This window comes from Tupaia chinensis, unplaced genomic scaffold (genome assembly GCF_000334495.1).
Source record: "Tupaia chinensis unplaced genomic scaffold, TupChi_1.0 Scaffold000306_1, whole genome shotgun sequence".
Classification (NCBI taxonomy): Eukaryota; Metazoa; Chordata; class Mammalia; order Scandentia; family Tupaiidae; genus Tupaia; species Tupaia belangeri.
Window position 1 is genome coordinate 14,208 of NW_006159796.1, and position 12,286 is coordinate 26,493.

The 12,286-nt window shown below is 38.4% G+C and overlaps 2 pseudogenes; one reads left to right on the forward strand and one right to left on the reverse strand.

Moving 5' to 3' along the window:
* Window positions 1-1,736, reverse strand: part of LOC102479158 (olfactory receptor 7A10-like) — an 8,772-nt pseudogene extending 7,036 nt beyond the window's left edge.
* An 8,847-nt stretch (window positions 1,737-10,583) lies between these two features.
* The window catches only part of LOC102479568 (olfactory receptor 7A5-like), a 10,641-nt pseudogene continuing 8,938 nt past the window's right edge, over window positions 10,584-12,286 (forward strand).

Here is a 12,286-nt window from a genome sequence, read left to right on the forward strand (position 1 = left end):
GCTATAATGTGTCTTGGAGAAGATCTTCTTGGGTTGATTGTATTTGGGGTCCTTTGTATTTCTTGGGAATGGATCTTTGAGTGCTTCTCTAGGTTTGGAAAGTTTTCTTTCAGGATTTCATGTAATAGATTATCAATCCCCTTCTGGGATGCCTATTATCCAGATGTTTGGACGTTTAATGATATCTAGTATTTCTAGTATATTATTCTCAACTTTTGGGGTCATTTTCTCAGTCTTCATGTTGAATTTTTCTAGGTCAGCAGTTTTCTCTTCTACATCTGAGATTCTATTTTCTGCATGACCTAGTCTGCTTTTAATACTTTCAAGGGGGATTTTGACTTACTGTATTATAGCATTGATCTCTAACAGTTCCATCTGATTATTTTGTAAAGTGTGAAATTCCTCTTTTAGATCTTGCAAGAATTTCCTCACCTCCTGGAACTCATTGACTCCTTTCTCCTTCCTCTTCCACAATTCATTGTCTCTCTTATCTTTCATCTCTGTTAGCTTTGGTATTATGAATGTTCTAAATTCTTTATCAGACATTTCCATGATTTCCATTGAACTGTGTGTGGATGAAGAGGAGTTATCCTTTTCCCTTGGACGAGAGGTATTTTCCTGCTTTCCCATATTTCTTGTAGTCCTGCAGCGATTTCTAGTCATCTGGTGGATGGTCAATTCCTTCCCAAACTTGGAAGTTCAATCACACGAGTTTTGTGTGTTGGAGCCTGAATTATCTGTGGAAAATCTTCATTTCTCTGTTTCCTCCAAAATGGCTAGTTCTCAGGAACCATGAATGTGTCTCTTCAAGAAGGCCTTGACAATGTTTTTCATCTTTATCTAACATATAAAGAATAAGCCTGATCAGTTTAACATTTCCCTTTTGGCTGTTTGTGGGGCCCTTTGTAAACATCCAAGAGTTACTTTGAGGTCAAAGATCCTCTGTTAGCTCTAAAAATAAAAACAGAAAAATCAATATACATTACTAAGTGTTTCACCAAACCAATCATATTAAGTAAACATGATGTTGCTTGTTTAATGAAAACCTAGATAAAGTAATGTTGAAAATTGTAGACTTTCCCTTATTAATCTTTTTCTTTCATTACATTTGAATCAGATCATTTACTAAAGTTATATGAACTTGAAAAGCATTTGAACCAATTTTTATGAGTGCTCTTTTTATAAAACAAATGGAATAGAATTGTTAAGGCCTTTCACACATAGACATACAACTTACAGTATATAACATGACATAGTACATGTCTGCATGCACACATACATCAGGAGTATAAGAGCCAATTTCCCTGGGGTTACTTTGATACTAACAAGGCAATTCACAGAGATATACCATAATCCTCAGCCCAGTGTCAAAAGTCCTGAAAATGATCTAGAATACAGTTAAGGGGAGCACATTTAGACAAACAGACTGATGACTGTCCCTGATCATCTTGACAAAAACAAGACTGACAAAGACTAGACAAATCAAGGCAGTGCACACAAAGACAAGCAGGGTAATGACTAGTCCTGTCCCATTTTGAAAGACAAGACAAAGCAAGACAGTGTATCCAGAAATCACTGTCACTAGAGACCTGAATGGCCATCACACTCAGGCCCAGAGATATGGAGGTTCCACTGCGTGCAGCCCTCCTAAAGTCCCACCAGGAGAACTCTCAAACCAAGATAACTAGAATCTTACCAGATTCAGGCGCCATCAGAGACTCCAATTTCTGATCCATGTTTGTGAGGCCTCTTTACCCCTCTTGGGACCTGGGACAAGGTATAAGGAATATCCTTGTTGGGGCATTATTCAGCCACTCTAAGGTTCCCAGATCTCGCTGGGGCCTCCAAACGTTGTAGAATGCCACTAAATGAGTGACCATCAAAGCCAGATTAAATTTAAAGGGAGTCTTTATTAGCTGGAAAGCAACTACAGCCTGAGGCTCAGTGGGGAGGTGGGCGCCAAGAGTCAGAACTGTAGCCCCAACTGACATTTGAGCAGTCTTTTTATAGGGGGTCAATTACCAGGGGAGTTTCTATGCAAGCAGTTACAGAAGCTGAATCAAGCAGGTTATTTCTGAGGAGAGTGGGGTTTCCATGCAAGCAGTTACATTGCTAAACAAAAGGGTTTCAGGTTAGTTAGCAAAGACAGTAGCAGGTACAGGATATTATCCCAGATATGATTTTCTGTATGGCTAGCACAAGCTATTTTCTCATGGGAAGAACAAGCAGGTTTACAGAAGCAGACAGCCATGTTAGGTAAGGGAACAAAATGGACAAACAGTTGTTCATGTGCAAGATCTAATATGCAGCATTCCACAATTTTAGTGATGCTGAGTCTGAGAAACACTGATTTTTTATTTTTTGAGAGGATTTTGCCATAGGGTGTGTGAGCTTGCTAGAAAAACAGAGAGAAACAGAGAGACAGAAATTGAGAAATCATCCCCTGGGCAGATGGCCATACCACAATCCTTTCTCCTCCATTTTCCTCTCAGGATCTTGGGCACACATGCACATGCACCTGGTGTGAGTTTAAGCCACCCGGTCTGGGACTCAAACCACTGTTGACTACATGGGAGTCATTACGCCATCTGCTGGTCACAAGAAACTCTGATTTAAAGAAAGATCTGAAGATACAACAGCAGAGAGAATAAGTGTAGATACAAGAGATCATAAGGGAGGGGAGTAGGTGATAATAGGTGAGTGGGAGGAGCAAAGGGAAGAAACATCTAACAGACAAAAGAATGTAAAGTTCTGTGTTAAAAAATGTAATTTTTGCTTTATAAAAATGTAAAAAAAAATAAAGACTATTTGAAAGTTCTATATTTAAATCTGTATCTAAAATTATTCCCTAAGACTTTGAAACACCTTCAGCAAAATTAGAGCATGCTCTCTGGCTACCTACTCATATTTAAAAAATATATTTATTATTTACATTGAATCACTATACATCTTTAAAGTGTAGAACATGGTTATTCCCATCACAAATACAGTGCATATTATTCATAACGAGATATTACCATCTACATTACCATCAGCAAATAACTTTTCACTTTTTAAAGAATTGTTTGTTTTATTTATATTTATTTATTTTTAATTTTTCCCTCTGTTCCCCTCCCTCCCTACCCCCTCTCTTACTATCTACAGTTGCCCTCCCTGTTCTTATAAGACATGGAATCAAGCCAAATGTTCAAAACCAGACAAATGAATTGAAAAAATATGTGGCATACATCTTCTATGGCATACAACTAAGTCATATAAAACAAACAAAAAAATGACACCCTGACATTTGTTACAAAGATGGAAGACATAATGTTAAGTGAAACAAGCCAGACTATGAAAAATAGAGTTGGTATGTCCCCACTCAATATATACCAATGTCTGTGCTTTATAGGAAAAACTGGAAGACTGGAAGGTATACCTATTCATATTTACAAGTTCCAACCAGATTGATAGGTGGCATGGTGGTTGAATAACTGAATTCCCATGTGGTCAACAACAGTTCAAGTCCCAGACCTAGTGGCATGTTTTCTCACTTTCTCTCTCTCTGTCTTCCTGTGGTGAGCACATGTGTCCAGTAGCAAAAAATAATAACAATAAATAAAAATTAAATAAGTCATTTTTTAAAAGAAAATGCCAACAACAACAGCAAAATTTTAAATGTTCAATCACACTCAATAGGGCAGTTCTTTCAGGGAAAAAAATAAAAATAACAAACAAAACATTCAATAGACACAAAATGAAAACTTATCTGTTGATGATAATGTCTTTGACAAAACTAACGTGCATTATATTCATGCTGGGAAAAAAAAAACATGTTGAACACTGTAAAGACGTTCAGTGATTTAATGTCAATTTTAAAACAATTTTTGAATAAAATAAATTGTTAAAATATTCTTTCCAGACTGATGATTTTGAAAACAATTCCTTGGGACCAGCAGATGGTATAATTGTTACATTACTGGACTCCCACATCACCACCCATTCAAGTCCCAGGCTCGATGGCTTAAACTTCACTCCGGGTGCATGTGCATGAGTGCCCAAAATTCCAAAAGACAATGGAGGAGAAGGGATTGTGATGTGGCCTTCCCCCTGGGGGGTGATTTCTTGCTTTCTGTCTCTAGGTCTCTCTGGTGAGCACACACTCCCTATAGCAAAAATCTCTCAAAAAACACAAAGATTTCTTATTTTTTAAAAAACCATTACTCAGAGCAAATACTAGTAAATGAAGAGACTTCAAAAAAGTTTACAAAAAAAAAGAATTAAAGCATGTGTTTGAGTGCAAAGAAATTTTGAAATCCATAGTTTTTTTTATAATGAACACTTTCTGTGAAGTTTCTGAGGACCCTTATATCTGATCACCATTCTGATTTACTTATCTTTATTATGTGTCAGTGTTACTACAGTTATCAGTATTTTAAAATATATTTACAGATTTTTGTATCTCTATTGCCTTTAGGGAAGACATTTTTGTTTATAAGACTTTTAAAATGGTATATAGTTCAGTATATGTCATTTTTTAAAAGTGGTTTTTGCCTTAGAGCACATGCACTCACTGAGAAGAGAGAGAGACAGGGACAGTGAGAGAGAAAGTGAGAAATCATCCCCCCAGGGAGAATGACCATGTCACAATCCTTTCTCCTCCATTATCCTCTTGGATTTTGGGGTGTGTGCATACATTTGCCCAGTGTGAGTTTGAAGCCATCAGATCCAGAACTCAACCACGGTCAGTCATCCATGTGAGAATCCAGCACATTAACCACTATGCCGCCTGCTGGCCCCATCATTTTTGTATTATTTATGGGAGTCATCCTTAATCTTTCTAGTACCAAGGACTGACCTTACTGAAGTCAACCCCTCCACAGACAGGGTGCGGGGGAGGGGGAGGATTGATCCCAGAATGACCCAAACACATCCCACATCCACTGTGCACCTCATTTTCACCATGACCACATTGCAGTATACAATGAAACAATCCCACAACAGTAAGGACTATGCTCCTATGAGAATTATAGCTATTAAAATAGAAAAAAACAATGAGAATGTGGGTTCAGAGTATTTCCAAATATGACTCATAATACAAAGGCCAGAACTCAAGGAAACAGAAGGAAATGATAATAATAAAAAAAAAGATGTGTTTATATCCAACTAGATTAAGTGCAAATACAACACCTGCATGGAGGACAACCTGTGTCTTGAGGTCTCACCAGTGAAGAGGCAACCTCATTATTTTATTTTATTTAGGTTTTTGCTGTAGGGTGCATATGCTTACCAAAGGCAAACAGAGACAGGGAGAAGGTAAGTGAAAAATTACCCCTCTAGGAGAGATGGATATGTCACAATTCCTTCTCCTCTTGGAATTTGGGGCACATAAGTGCACACACCTGGCTTTATTACAAGTTGATAGTCTGGTGGGACTTGACCCATGGTCAACCATGTGGAAGTCTTGCTGGCCCAAAGGCATCTTCATTCTTTTTTTTTTTTGGTTTTGTCATAGGGCACATGCATTTGCCAGAGAGACAGAGAGAGATACTGAGTGAGAAAGTGAGAAATTGCTCCTCCTAGGGGATGGTCATGCCCCAGTCCTTTCTCCTTCATTTTCCTCCTGGGATTGTGGGTATTGTGCACATGCACCCAGCATAATTTCAAGCTGCCAGGTCTGAATATTGAACCATGGTCATCCATGTGGGAATCCAGTTCCTTAACCACTATACCACCTGCTGGCCCTAAGGCAACCTCACTGATAACATCTGACATATCTATTATGCTCCCACTTGCTTATGTACATCTCCACAGGGGACATACCCATATCTCTTTCTTTTGTTTTTCTTTTCTTTCCTTTCCTTTCTTATTTATTTATTTTTTTATTTTTGCTGTACAACATGTGCACTTGCTAGAAAGATAAACTACATAGGAGTCCAGCGACATAGTCATTATGCCAACTGCTGGTCCCAACATACCCATATCTCTAAGTCAGACTCTGGAATCTCAGTTGCTCACAGCAACTTGGAGGTTCACAAGGGTTGTCATCACCATTTTTCCCTGCCTGAGAGGTTATATCCATTAGGGAATGCTCACTCCATGGGAGATGGGCACCATGAGTAGGGAAGGAGGGAACATCTGGCCCCAAAGGCAAATCCATGGAGAAAAAGTTCCTTCAAATTACTGTTCCCTGGGTGCCCAGCAGCTGAATTGCCCAGAGAATTTAGCAACAATAAAGCAGTGCATTGTTTAGTTTTGTTTTAATGAATAGCTCTGAGTATTCACTGAGTCTCCATAACTGTAAATTCTCCATCTGCAGAGTTCAGCTACAGCTCGCCAGCTCCAGGCTACAAGTACCCTCTCTATACCTCTCCAAAATGCTCATTCAGTCCAGAGAACTAGGGTCTAACATCCACTCCCTGACACCCATCGTCCCAGGAAGAAAGACCAGGAAAGTCACGTCTGTTAAATGAAACCATCAGGAGAAACCAGAGTGATTCTGCTAAGTACCATGAGAAAGTGGTGTGGAGGGAAGGAAAGTGTTGCATTAGTGGTGCCTTCTGGGGTATGGTCTGGGATAACGAGTTAGTGAAAGGGGATTGATTCAAAGTTCTACATACTTCATGTTTCTAGCTCTGCAGGAAATCTGTGCAGCCTACTCCAAGTTTCTTTGTTTTTTTTTATTGTGTTTGTTTATTGTAGGGCAATGTGTTCTCTGCAGGAAATCTGTGCAGCCTATTCCAAGTTTCTTTCTTTGTTATTTTATTCTGTTTATTTACTGTAGGGCATATGCATTCTCCAGAAAGAGACAGACAGAGAGAGAGAGAGAGAGAAAGGAAAAGTGAGAAATCATTGCCTGGGGAGATGGCCACACCACAATCCCATCTCCTTCATTCTCCTCTCAGGATTTTGGGCATGCACACATATACTTCCAGGTGATTTTTTAAAGTTAAAACCAAGACTAAAACCATGCTGCTGACCATGTAGAATCCAGTCTCCTTCACCTCCATGCCCCCTGCTTGCCTTCTTCTTGCTTTTAATATCAGAGCAGAATTTCAGAGCCACTCTCCTTTCCTTACATATGTTTAAGTACCAGAGATTCAGCTCTATTTCTCTTTTATCATTTCCTCTTAACTGTAGGACATTGACTGAGGGAGGCAGCCCCAAGGAGTGAGAAAGATTCTGACTTGGAATCCAACAAAAGCAAGTTCTACTTCAGCCTTTTCCTTCCATGACCTGATGGACCCTGGAAATGTTTCTGAGGTTCTGTGGATCTATTTCTCATCAGCACAACTGTGAGAATAAAATGTGGCAATAGAGGGACCAGCAGATGGCATAATGCTTACGTTCCTGGACTCCCACTTAGACCATGGTTCAAGATCCAGACCCGGGGGCTTCAAATTCATGCTGGGTACGTGTGCATACATGCCCAAAATCCCAAGAGGTGAATAGAGGAGAAGGGATTGTGGCATAGCTATTCTCTCTGGAAAAGTGATTTCTTGCTTCCTGTTTCTCTGTCTGTGTCTCTTCAGTGAGCACACATGCCCTATAGCAAAAAATCTCTCTTTAAAAAAAATAACATGTGTCAATAGAGAAGCCACCAGGTGGCATGGTAATTAAGACACAGGATTCCAACATGTGACTGACCATGGTCCAAGTCCCGAATCTGACAGCTTGAAAATTACACAGGGCACCTGTGTGTGGCTGCCCAAAATCCAGAGAGGAAAATGGAGGAGAAGGGATCATTGTGTGGCTATCTCCCTGGGAAGAGATTTCTCACTTTCATTCTCTCTGTCTCTCTCTTGTGAGCACAGGTACCATATGGTAAAATCCTACACACAATAAATAAATAATGTGCCAGTAGAAATAATCAAAACTCTAATATTTTTTGTCTGACTTGAATTGTATTCATGCTGGGAAAAAAACCATGTTGTATACTGTAAAGATATACAGTGATTAAATGTCAATTTAAAAAATGTAAAACAAACAAAAATCAATAATGTTAAAGTTATTTTTAGAATAATACACAGATTGTAAAGGTTAAAATATGTTTTTAATTTTTAATTAAATAAAGTAAAAAATTATAAAAAAGAAATAACCAAAGCTCTGTAAAAATTAATAATAATAATTGAAGTAGTATATTCTAAGCACTAATATAAGTGATCAGGGTGGTGATACACAAGTGTTTTTAGACATGCTCAGTTGCAGTGTTTTTGTCTTTTTTAAATTTGTTTGTTTTAAGTTCTGAAAGTAGAATAGGAGACACAAAATTGCTAATCAGCATATAAACATTTTTTTTTAGAGGTTTTTGCTATAGGGCGTGTCAGCTCGCCAGACCAACAGAGAGAGACAGAGAGACAGAAAGTGAGAAATCACCCCCCCAGGGGGGATGGCCACACCACAATCCCTTCTCCTCCATTCTCCTCTCAGGATCTTGGGCATGCACGCACACATGCCCGGCATGAGTTTTAAGCCACCGGGTCCAGGACTCGAACCATGGTCGACTATAAGGGAGTCCAGCGATATAGCCATTATGCTAACTGCTGGTCCCCAAGCATATAAAATTTTAAATGTAGGGAGAATCCTGCAATCACTGGAACAAAGGAGTCTATGACATGGGGCAAGCAGGTGGTTAAGTGGCTAAGGCACTGGACTCCCATTTGGCAAACCATGGTTCAAGTCCTGGACCTAGCAGATTGCTTTCTTACTTTCTCTCTCTGGTCAAATAAAATTAAATAAATAATTTTCCAATTTTTAAAAAGGTTTCTTATGTTTTTTAAAAAAGGTTTCTTATGCTTATTTAATTTTATTTATTATTGTTATTTATTTAACTTGACCAGAGAGAGAGAAAAATAAAAAAAGTGAGAAAGCAAGCTACAGGTCCAAGACTCGAACCACAGTCAGCCATGTGTGAGTCCAACACATTAACTACCACACCATCTGTTGGCCCTAATAAATAAGTCTTTAATAAAAAAACAGTAGTTACAGCAAGTTTAGTGTTTGTAGACGTGACTCCTTAGGGCCCCTTAGAAAGTATCTTAGAGTTCCCACTTAATATATACCAAATGTCTTCACTCTAGTGCAGAAACTGAAAGATAATAAGGTATAAAAGCATGAAGAACAATTGTGGATACTAGAGATAGTGGAAGGAGGGCAGGAAATTGGTGGTGGGAGTGGGGGGGACAGAATCAAGGAGTTAAAGAACTGAAATGTTTAAAGGACACAAAAAGGGAAAATTATCTGTTGATAATGTGTATGGTAATATCTTTGACTGGACTAATATACAGTGTAGTCATGCTTGAAAAATTCATTTGGTATGCTATAGTGATGTACAGTCATTGGATATAAAAAAAAAAGAAAGAAAAAAATAAAAAGAAAGTATCTTAGAATAAGAAAGTAGTTAGAATTCTGTCCTCTAAAGATCTCAGAGAATGCTTGGGAGATTACAGATACAACAGGTGATGTTTAGAATCCAATGCCGGGACCAACAGGTAGCATAGTGCTTACAGCACAGTACTCCTGTATGGCTAACCACAGTTTGAGTCCTGGACCTGATGGCTTGAAAATCACTCCAGGCATATGTGCACGCATGTCCAAAATCTCACGAGTACAATGGAGGAGAAGGGACTGTGGCATGGTGACCCCTTTGGGGGGATGATTTCTCACTTTCTATCTCACTGTATCTCTCTGTCTTTCTTTGGTTAAATGCTCTAAGGAAAAATCCATAAAAAAATAATAAAATAATGTGTTTCTCTGTAAGTCTAATACTTGAGCTATCTCAGGGTCAGGTTTTACTAATTAATGTTTTCCTATGCCATGCTTTCTTTTTTCATTGCATGCCTCATAATATTTTGTTGAGAGCTGGGTATTTTGAATAATATAATGTGGTGACTCTAGAAATTTAATTCTCTCTACACCTTGGGGCTTATTATGGTTTGTGGTTATCTGTTTCCTTAGTTACTCTTCTAAACTATTGGGTCGTCAGAAAAGTCATGATGCATTTTTACATAGAAAAAGACATCATGATTTTCCAGTGGCCCAATAATTTTGAAAAGAGTGCATATTTTTGTCAGGTGTGCTTACCTAAGTCTCTATTCTGTTTCTGGCTAGTCAGTGGGAAGCCAGGCTGTGGAGGGTGTAAATACCATAGAACTGAAGAGATACAGAACCATCCAGAATGGTTATGGATACTGGAGACAGTGTGGGAATAAGGTGGGAGAAGGAGAAATTGTAGGAAAAAAATTAAGGAGAAAAATAGATATTTATGCAATACAAAAATTTATTATTATTTGTTGATGATAACATGTATAATATCCTCAACTGGGCTGGTGCGAAGTGTATTCATGTTGGATAAATTCACTTTACAAGCTAAGTGATGTAGAGTGATTGAATGTGTAAAACAAACTCAAATAAATAAACAGATAAAAAGAGTAGTGGTAGCAAGGGAAAGAATGGAAACATTTCAAATTCCCCAATGGAAGAAAAGAAGGAAAAGGAACAATTGCATGAATTCTTTTGCTTGAAATTAAATGTAACCAAATTTCAGTGCTCTCACTGTGTTGTCTGTTACTTCTTTCCTCTTTCCTGGAAGCTATTTCATTCCCATGGAAACAGGAAATCAAACACGTGTTGCTGAATTTCTCCCCCTGGGATTTTCAGCAAAGTCAGAGATTCAATTCATTCTCTTCGGGCTATTCCTGTCCATGTACCTAGTCACCATCATTGGGAACCTACTCATTATCTTGGCCACCATCTCAGACTTCCACCTGCACACTCCCATGTACTTCTTCCTCTCCAACCTGTCCTTTGCTGACATCTATTTCACCTCCACCACCATCCCAAAGATGTTGGTGAACATCCAGACACAGAAGTTTTGAAGCCTGTGTATTTATTCACTTGCTTGGACAGCTACAACAAAGTACCACAAAATAGGTGATTTAAATAACAGTACTGTTTTGTCTCATAATTCTGGAAGTGTGAAGTCAAGGTGTTGGCAGGGTTGATTCCACTGGGTGGCCATGGGTATAAATCTGTTCCATCTAGGTGGGAGATTAGTGGGGAGGAGGGTGTCTAGATGATTTCACCATATTTAATATAGCCAATGAGATGATTCAGTGGCCCTAGCCACATTTAATATAGCCAATGAGATGAATAAATGTTCTCCCAGACACATTTGATATAGCCAATGAGATGAATCAGTAGCCCCAACCATATTTAATATAGTCAATGAGATGAGAACAGTCAGTGATCTCAGCAATGATTAAGCAACACAAACTAGATTAAAACATAATAAACTAAGAGCAGCAAATTTCATAATGGTTACATCACTGGACTCCCATGTAGTTGACCATAGTTGAAGTTTTGGACCCAGTAGTTTAAAACTCACACCAGGGGCATGTGCATGAAAGCCCAAAATTCCTAGAGAAAAATGGAGGATTAGGGATTGTGTCGTGGTCATTTTCTCTGGGGATGATTTTTTGCTTTTTGTCTCTGTGGTGAGCACACATGCTCTACAGCAAAAATATCTCTAAAAAGATGTATAAACCTTGGGGCCAGTAGATGGCATAGTAGTTAAGGCATTGGACTCACACATGGTCGACTGTGGTTTGAGTCCTGGACCCAGTGGCTTGAGACTCACAAAGGGCATGTGGGCACTAGTGGTTTATTACCTGTTGATGACATGTATAGTATTCTCAACTGAACTGATCTGAGAAATATTTCATGTTGGTAATGTCTTTTTACAAGCAAAATGATAAACAGTGATTGAATGGATTTTAATGTCTTTGTATTGACTGATATGCATGGTATTTCTTCTGGAAAAAGAAATGTAATACACTGTAAAGTTATATGTGATTCAATGTAATATAAACAAGATTATGATGATAATAAATAAATAAATAAATAAATAAATAAATAGGGCATGTGGGAGCTAGCCCAAAATTCTGAGAGGAAAATGAAGGATAGGGGATTGTGGCATGGCCATCCCCCAGGGTCGGGGGGTACTTTCCCACTTTCTGTCTTTCTAACTCTGTCTCTTGATGAGTAGACATGACCTATAGCAAACATCTCTTTTAAAACATAGTAAACCTCACAGAATGTAACTGCCAGGGCCTTAAAGCCACACTTTCTCACTTGCTCTTGGCCCACTCCTACCTCTCAGGAAGGCACTTTCACTTTTTCTAAATAAAGCATCTTTCGCTTTCACACAAAAATAAATGAATAAATAAATAAATAAATAAATAAATAAATAAATAAATAAATAATCTGTTCCATGGTTTACTCCAACTTTTATGGGTTCCTGGTGATC